Here is a 9,740-nt window from a genome sequence, read left to right as displayed (position 1 = left end):
AAATGTGCTGAAGAAGGAAGAGGCAAACTGCTATAATATCTTTGCCCAGAAGACCCCAAATGAAGCGTTGAGACACAACTGAAATGACTGAACAGCAATCCTAGATTAATATAGTGACTTTGTGAGTCAGTGTGAATAGGAAAAGATCCAGGGACAGGAACTAAGAAATATACAGATGTGGGGAGAAATGGAACACATAGCACTGACTGAATTCTTGTGTGTAAAGTTCTTGAATTGTGAGGGTCTGTCTGCTCAATTATAATCCTTCTCTGGGAGGAGATCTGTAAAATCTTTTACTCTGTGCGCAGGTTTCTTGGGAGCTCTGAATCTCCTCCAGCTCTTGTCCTTTCTCAAATCTGACTGGTCTCCTTTCAGCCTGCCTGGCGTCAAAACTCTATCCCAGAGTCGATTCTCTCAGACCCAATGCTGCCCTTCTTTTATCCTCCCAGAGAATGGGCATGGGATAATGCAAGGGCTTCTGGGAAAAATTACTTCAACCAATGAACTTGCTCCTCCTAGAATTCCTAAGGTGTAAACTCCCTTTAAAGGCCCGAACCAAAGGTCTGAGACAGAGAACTGTCAAGTCAACCTGAATTCTCACCTTGTCACTGTCCAGACAATCTGAGTTCTCACCTTGTCTAAGAACCAAGGGGACATGTGTCTTAATGCAGCCAAGAGTTTAGCAATCTGTACCCAGGTTACAAGTAAATTCTGCTCATCAATTATCTTAATTATACTCTCTATAGTACCACTCCTGAATGGGGCTGGAGCTGAGGCTGCCTCTGGGGCTAGGGCTGAGTCAGCTATGGTCGAAGGACTGTCTTTAGCTAACATCTGCCCCATTTCAGCTATAAGAGATTGCTGGTTTAGCCCTTAACAAGTTAAGTTCCTTATTTGTCTATTAGAACACTCACTTAATCTTTAACAAAGTTGCCCAGTAGTAGCACTGCTGGATCAAAGGGTATGCACATTTTGATAACTTTTTGGGCATAATTCCAGATTGCTCTCCAGAATGGTTGGATTCTTTCACAACTCCACCAACAATGCATCAGTGTCTCAGTTTTCTCAAAGCCCCTCCAACACTGAATCAATTAATTTCTTATTGATCCTATTTATGATCAATTTATTTTGTCAGATAACTGCTTAAATCATGGTTCTTTGTTTCTGAACTTAGTTCAAAGTTCAGCTGACCTGTAATAGGTTAAGTTCTCTCCTGCTCGCCTGCTCAAGGAATTTAATTGACCTTGGAGATGCCTGTGAAAAAAAAAAAGAGAGTTGGAACTAATACCTTTTATTGAACTAAACTATGCTTCAAGGATGTTGGGTTTATTGTCCAAAAGTCTAGGCCACTATTTTGTACCTGAACTCAAATAAATAATATTCCTTTGTCTCATGAGAAAAGGAACATCATTGCTAGTCCCCCCTTACCAAACTTACAACTAATCATGTTGTTCCCTGAACCTCAGCTCTATAATTGATGATATTGGCCTTACTTCCATGATTTAATCTACCTGTTCTGTTATTTGTTCTGTACTCCCCAAAATCTATGTAAAGATAGTCGTCCTTTTGCTTGGGGTCTTTGGCATTAATGGAGGCAAGCTATTTATCTACTAACCCATTTGTTGACAGGTAGCACGCCCCTGCTAATAAATATTATCTTGCACAAAAATCTATCTCAGTTTACCCTTTTATTAAAATTCAGTCTTGACAGTTGGTGACAGCAGTGAGATGAGTACATCTCCCCCAAGTCCTTATCAGAACCACCTTCTATTCTACTGAGTTCAACTGAAACAAATTTTCCACAAAAGGAATGTTTCTGTTAAGAACTGTAATGACAGATTGACTCTCTCCATATTCACAGAAGTTTCATATTTTCTCTTGACAATGTTTTGTATCATTTATTAGGAGAGGTATGCTACTTCTAAATAACTGTTAATAGCTGTAGCTTTTAAACTTATATTTAATTGGATGCACATAAAATGGAGAGATGAATTTACATGGGCTTTTGCATATGCCTCTCTGTAAAGACCTCCTGACAAAGGATAAGGAGGCAAATGTGGGTGTCTGCAAATGCTCAGCACTTTGGATTCTGAGAGGAGAGGATTCCTATTTCCCTACTAACTATCAGTGCCTCTGCAGTGTGTAGGATGGAAGACAAATCTAAAATCAAAGAAAAGTACTGGCAAAGTCACAATTAACAGTCAAAGTTTTCACTAAGTCATTGGTTTTAACAACTATATATGCTTAAAATAGAAGGAGAAACTCAGTGAGGTACCATTAGAAAAGATTAGTCTGAAATACTATTGGAATAAAGAGAATTTAGGAAGTGAACATAATAAAAGGAAGTTTAAAAAAATATGAAGATAATAAGAAAGACGTAAGTTTTCAAACCACAGGAAAGATGTTTTATTTTAAGAGTCTTGAATATGTTGTAAGAATGGTTTGAAGGAACTTATTTGTTTGTTTTTTTAAATCTTCATTTATAAATCTGCTAACTTAAGCAAAGTCAGTACTCATTATAACCCTTGTGGAAAATTGGGGAACAGGATTCTCCATCCCCATTACAAATCTTTTTTTTTTTTTTTTTTCCCTGAGGCAGTTGGGGTTAAGTGACTTGCCCAAGGTCACACAGTTAGGAAGTATTAAGTGACTGAGATCAGATTTGAACTCAGGTCCTCCTGTCTTCAGGACACTCTATCCACTCTGCTAGCTGCCCCACAAATATGTCTTGAATTGGGAGCATGGAGAAGGATTTTTTTTATTTTATTAAAACTTTTTATTTATAAAACATATGCATGGGTAATTTTTCAGCTTTTACCCTTGCAGAACTTTCTGTTCCAAATTTTTCCCTCCTTCCCCTCACCGTCTCCCCTAGATGGCAGGTAGTCTCATGCATGTTAAGTATGTTATAATATATATATATATGTTAAATCCAATATCTATATATACATATTTATATAGCTGCACAAGAAAAATTGGGTAAAGAAAGAAAAAAAAACCTGATAAAACAAAATGCAAGCATACATTAACAGAAAAATTGAAGATGCTATGTGTACTCCACACTCAGTTTCCACAGTTCTGTCTCTGGGTGTGGATAGCTCTCTTCATCACTGAACAATTAGAACTGGTTTGAATCATCTCATTGTTGAAGGCAGCCATGTCCATCAGAATTGATCGTCATAAAGTCTTCTTGTCTCTCCAAGCCTCTCTGAAATTATTCTGCTGCTCGTTTCTTACACAACAATAGTATTTCATAGTATTCATATTTATTCAGCCATTTCTCCAGTTGATGGGCATCCATTCAGTTTCCATTTTCTTGCCACTACAAAAAAGGCTGCCACAAACATTTTTGCACAGGTGGGTCCCTTTCCCTCCTTTAAGATCTCTTGGGTTATAAGCCCAGTACTAACACTGCTGGATCAAAGGGTATGCACAGTTTGATAACTTTTTGAGCATAGTTCCAAATTGCTCTCCAGAATAGTTGGATCCATTCACAACTCCACCAACAATGTATCAGTATGTCCCAGTTTTCCCACATCCCCTCCAACATTCGTCATTACCTTTTCCTGTCTTCTTAGCCAATCTGATAGATGTGTAGTGGTATCTCAGAATTATCTTAATTTTAATTTCTCTAATCAATAGTGATTTGGAGAACCTTTTTATGTGACCACAAATAGTTTCAATTTCTTCATCTGAAAATTGTCTGTTCATATCCTTTGACTATTTATCAATTGGAGAATGGCTTGAACTATTATAAATTTGAGTCAATTCTCTATATATTTTAGAAATAAGGCCTTTATCAGAACATTTGAATGTAAAAATGTTTTCCCAGTTTATTGCTTCCCTTCTTATATGCATTAGTTTTTTTTTACAAAAACTTTTTATCTTAATATAATCAAAATTATCTGTTTTATGATCAATAATGATCTCTAGTTCTTTGGTCACAAATTCCTTCCTCCTCCCCAAATCTGAGAGGTGAATTATCCTATGTTCTTCTAATTTGTTTATAATATCATTCTCTATGTCTAGCTCATGAACCCATTTCGACCTTATCTTGGTGTATAGTGTTAGGTGTAAATTCCAGGCTAGCTCCCTGGATATCTCAGGATCAACCAGAGTCAGGATAAGCAAAAGTCTTTTAGGGGGAGAAGTGAAGGAGATGGACAAAACTTCCACAAGTTCTCCATCAACCTGTCTTCTCCTAGTCCTGCTGCAAAAAGAGTCTGGCTTCTCTCACTCCACTCTCTAATCCCTCCTACAATTATCTGTATATACCAAAAGATTGAGCCAGCACAGAATAGTGAGAAGGGCTGTTTTTCCAAACATATGTTAATAGAATCATTGCCATTAGGTAATTAGCCTTAAGTGCTGTGTTGTCTGATTCAAGCACACCTTTTGAGAGTTTCAGCCCTTTACATCTTCCACTTTCTTTTGTTTTAGAACACAGAGTCATGCCATCCCTGACTTCTCAGGGAGGTTAGAACTCCAAAAAGGAGGTGACCATGCCCCCCCAACTTCTCAGGAAGAGAGATGAAAAACCCACCAAAGGGAGGTGGGGAGTCAAGCCAGATATTGTTAGCGGGTTTCTGGGCTGAAGGGTCTTACTAGAAACTGGTATGCACAAACCCATCAGCATGGGGGGTATTACACAAGCACATAGCAATAAAACACAGGCTAGCAGTGATGACCCTCCCCACAGCTGGTGCAGGCTCAATGTGGTGTAACAAACATGAATTGTACATGCAAGTAGTGATATAACAAACTATGAATCAACATGGTGTTGTAAAAGATTTCCAAGTGTCCTAAAAGGAGGATATATAAACAACAATCACACATATGCCTCCTTCAGCAGCCAAGAGATAGTCCAAAATCAATCTATTGTCCATTGCTTCACATGACAGGGAGTCCAATGATTCCTGGAAGTTTTTGAAGTCCTGCAACAGTCTTTTTATGTGTTAGGGAATCCAATGATTCCTGCAGATTTTGAAGTCCTGCAATAGTCTTATCATGTCTCAGGAAATCCAATGATTCCTGCAGGTTTTCAAGTCCTACAACAGGCTTATCATGTCTCAGAGAATCCAATGATTCCTGAGGGTTCTGAAGTCCTACAACAATCTTACCATGTCTCAGAGAATCCAATGATTCCTAAGGGTTCTGAAGTCCTACAACAGTCTTACCATGTCTCAGAGAATACAATGATTCCTGAGGGTTCTGAAGTCCTACCACAGTCTTATTATGTCTCAGAGAATCCATTGATTCCTGAGGGTTTTCAAGTCCAACAATTTTTGATGTCCATGAGTCAATTGCTATAACTGCCATGCTCTTTCAGGGGTGGGCACGATCATCAATGGAACCACCCAATGTTTCTTGGGTCTTCTCCTTCATTTCAAGGGTCTGCTCCATCTCTCTCCAATGGACAAGGCAAATATGGCTGGTTGGCACCCATCTGATTCCTTTTCCATCTGTAGAGATACAAGCAAATCCTCTCCCCCAAGGAGTTAACCTATCTGGTCCCTTCCATTCACCACTTTTGGGGTCTCTCCACATCACCTGGCAATTATCTAAAGATAAAGTAGCTGCTCGCACTGGACAATGCCCTTCTGGTGGGTTATAAAACCGTCTGCCGGAGCTAGTCAAAATCAAAAAGTTAATTGTATAAAGAGCTAGATTTTGAAGTTCTTTAGGGTTACTTGTGGCTCCCCCTTTCTTTTGTTTTTGGAGGAGCATCTTAATATCTCTGTTTCTCCTCTCCATTATTGCTTGACCTTGAGGATTAAAAGGTATGCCAGTAGTGTGTAAAATCTTATACTGGGCACAAAAGTGTCCAAAATGTTTAGAAGTATATGCAGGTCCATTATCTGTTTTTATTGCTTGTAGCACACTCATAATTGCAAATGCTTGTATAAGGAATTCAGTGACCATTCAGGCTGTCTCTTTTTGCTGCTGGTATTGCAAAAGTGAATCCTGAAAAGGTGTCTATTACAGCATGGATAAAAGAACCAAAAGATTTATAATGGGTCCCATCATTTCCATTTGTCAGATTTCACTGGGTCTCAAACCATGAAAGTTCTTCCCTAGAGGGAGCGTATAGGGCTAGATTTAGGAAGTTCTCTAGGGTTACCTGTGGCTCCCTCTTTCTTTTGTTTTTGGAGGAGCATCGTAATTTTTTTGTTTCTCCTATCTACTATTCTCTGTCCTTGAGGATTAAAAGGTATGCCAATAATGTGTAAAATCTGATACTGTTACAGGCACATAAGTGTGCAAAATGTTTAGAAGTATATGCAAGTCCATTATCTGTTTTTATTGCTTGTGGCACACCCATAATTGCAAAAGCTTGTATAAGGAATTCAGTGACCATTGGGGCTGTCTCTTTTGCTGCTGATATTGCAAAAGTAAATCCTGAAAAGGTGTCTACTACAACATGGATAAAAGACGACCTAAAGATTTATAATAGGTCACATGCATTTGCCAAATTTCATTGGGTCTCAAACCATGAGGAATCTCCTCTAGAGGGAGAATAGGAGCGTGGAAAGGAAGGCAAGCTGTACAGGCTTTTACTGTGCTCCTAACTTCCTCTTTTATTATCCCAAACTGCAGATGTAAAGCTCAAGCAGCCTGATGATGTTTAGAATGAGATTCTTGGGCTGCTTGAAATAAAGGAGTATTGGCTAACATGGTTAGAAGGCTATCTGCTTTTGAATTACCATCGAAAATAGGACCTGGAATTCCACTATGAGAGTGGACATGCAAGATATAAATCTTATTGGATCCTTTCTCACTTGCTCTTGAAGTTCCTTATCAGCTCTTTAAGCTGATATGTATTGATTATATATTTGAAGCTACAAATTTTATTTGGGCTATGGCAATTCTTTGTACCACACCTACTGAATAGGCCAAATCAGATATTATATTTATATCTCCTGGATAATAAGTAAGAGATAGCATGATTGCATACAATTCATTCTGCTGAGTGGATTGAAAAGGAGTTCTGACTACTCTATAGTTAAATCATGAGAGTATATAGCACAAATATTATGTCTGGATGCATCTGTAAAGATAGTTGGTCCTTTAAGAGGAACCTTAGAAACCTTTTGTTCAAAAATCCATTGCCAATTATGTAATAGCCAGGTTATCTTTAATGGAAACCCATGTGTAAAATTTGGAGCGGTGGCCAATAAAATTTGCCACTCTAGAATGGTTTCACAGCATACATTAATTTGTGTATTGGTATAAGAGGTATATATCTTGTCATCTTTTATCCCAGATAATTATACTGCTGGCTTAATGGCCTTTAATAAAATTCTAGCCACAAGCAATGGGTACAATCCAGTTGTGCTGGGAAGTTCACACACTCTATCACATTGTCTCCTTCATGAAAGACTGCTGTGGGTGCCTCTTGTGTAGCAAAAACTGATATTTCCAAGGGTTTTTGAGTGACTCTTTCAACCACATTGGATAAAGCCAGTTCAATCTCTTTTAAAGCCTCTTGAGCTTCTTTTTGTAAGCTGGCATGGTAAATTTAAAGCACTGTCTCCCCTCAAAATGTCATATAATGGTTTCAACTGGTAGGTAGTCAAGCCTAACATTGGACACATCCATTAGATATCTCCTATCAATTTCTGAAAGTCATTTAAGGTGTTTAGCTTCTCTGTTCTTAAGGAAAGTTTTTGTACTGTAAGCACCTCAGGGTATACTTCCTATCCTAAATATTGAAAAGGAGCATGTGACAGTCAGCTGTCACAGCTGGCGTCCAGAATATTCCTGAATTTTGTTGCTTGGAGTCAGAATCTGGGCGACTATCACCAGATTGCTTATTAGGAATCTATCAGTAAACCTGATGCTACTACTTCTCCTGGTTGATAAGTCACACGCTGTCTATCTGTGTAGTAGTATAGTGGGATAGTAGTGACTGAGATATTAGCTACAAATTACCCAGTTTCCCACATCAGTGTATGGATGAACACTGTTTTGTAAATACTCTCAGGAGATGAAATGGTCAAGCCTACTATGCCTGGAGGCAAGGGGCATTCCAAAATGAAAACTCCCAGGAATATTATAACCAAATTCCCAAGCTCCCAATCAAGGAGAAAATATTGCAAGCAGGCAGAAAGGTGGCCACAGTCAGGATAGAACAGGATTTAGCAGTATGTACATTAAGGGAATGGAGGGCTTGGAATACGATTTTTCAGAGGGAAAAGGAGCTAAGATTACAATCAAGAATCAGCTACTCAGCAAAACCAAATATAATCCTTCAGAGTGAAAAGTGGATATTCCATGAAATATATGATTTTCAAGCATTCTTAATGAGGAAGACCAGAGCTAAATAGAAAGTCTAATTTTCAAATACAAGACTCTAGAGAAGCATAAAAAGGTAAGCAGGAAAGGGAAATCATTGGGGATTTAATAAAGTTAAACTCTATATTCCTTCATGGATGATAATTGTAACTCTTTAAGAACTTTCTCATTAATAAAGAAATTAGTGAATATATAGACATAGGGCACAAGTATTAGTTGAATGTGAAAGGATGAGATCTTAAAAAATAAAATTAAGAGGTGAGATAGTAATGTATTAGGAAAAAGGGAAAGGAGAGGTAGAATGCGATATATAATCATACATAAAAGAGGCAAGAAAAGGGGGAGGAGAAGAAGGGAGAAATAAGGAGTGAATGAATCTTATCCTCATCATAACTGGCTCAAAGAGGGAATAGCATATACATTCAACACATACTGTCAACATACTGGATAATTGGAGGAAAAAGGGGTAAAGGGGGAGATAGGTAGAAGAGAAGGCAGATTGGAGAGAGAATGGTCACAAGCAAAACACTTTTGGGTTTTTTTTTCTTTTGTTATTAAAGCTTTTTATTTTCAAAAATATGCATAGATAATTTTCAACATTCTCCTTTGCAAAACTTTATGTTCTAAATTTTTCCCTCCTTTCCTCCACCCTCTCCTTTAGACAGAAAGTAATCTAAAATATGTTAAACATGTGCAGTTCTATACTTATTTCCACAATTATGTTGCACAAGGAAAATCAGATCAAAAAGGGGAAAAATAAGAAAGAAAACAAAATGCAACCAAACAACAATAAAAGAGGTGAAGATATCCCCACAGTCCTTTCTCTGGATGCAAATGGCTCTCTCTATCACAAGACTATTGGAACTGGTCTGAATCACCCCACTGTTGGAAAGAAACATGTCCATCAGAATTAATCATCATGTAATCTTGTTGCCATGTACAATGTTCTCTTGGTTCTACTCACTTCACTTAGCATTAGTTCATGTAGTCTCTCCAGGACTCTGAAATCATCCTGCTGATCATTTCTTATAGAACAATAATATTCCATAACATTCATATACCATAACTTATTCAGCTATTCTCCAATTGATGGGCAACCACTCAATTTCCAGTTTCTTGTCACTACAAAAAGATCTCCTACAAACATTGCAAAACACTTTTGAAAAGGAACAGAGTGAAAGGAGAGAGAAAATAGAATAAATGGGGAGGTGGGAGGAATACAGTTAGGAAGAGTAATTGTGGGGGGAAAAATTGAAGCATGTTTTTCTTTGATAAAGGCTTCATTTTCCAAACATACAGAGAACTGAGTCAAATTTCTAAAAATAAGAGCCATTCCTTAATTGATGAATGCTCAAAAGATATGATAGTTTTTAAATGAAATAATCATAGCAATCTATAGTCATATGAAAAAAATCCTCTATTCCACTATTGTTTGGAGAAAAGCA

This window comes from Sminthopsis crassicaudata, chromosome 3 (assembly GCF_048593235.1).
Source record: "Sminthopsis crassicaudata isolate SCR6 chromosome 3, ASM4859323v1, whole genome shotgun sequence".
Taxonomy (NCBI): Eukaryota; Metazoa; Chordata; class Mammalia; order Dasyuromorphia; family Dasyuridae; genus Sminthopsis; species Sminthopsis crassicaudata.
The sequence above is the reverse complement of the archived record's forward strand: the minus strand, read 5'-3'. Positions refer to the sequence as shown.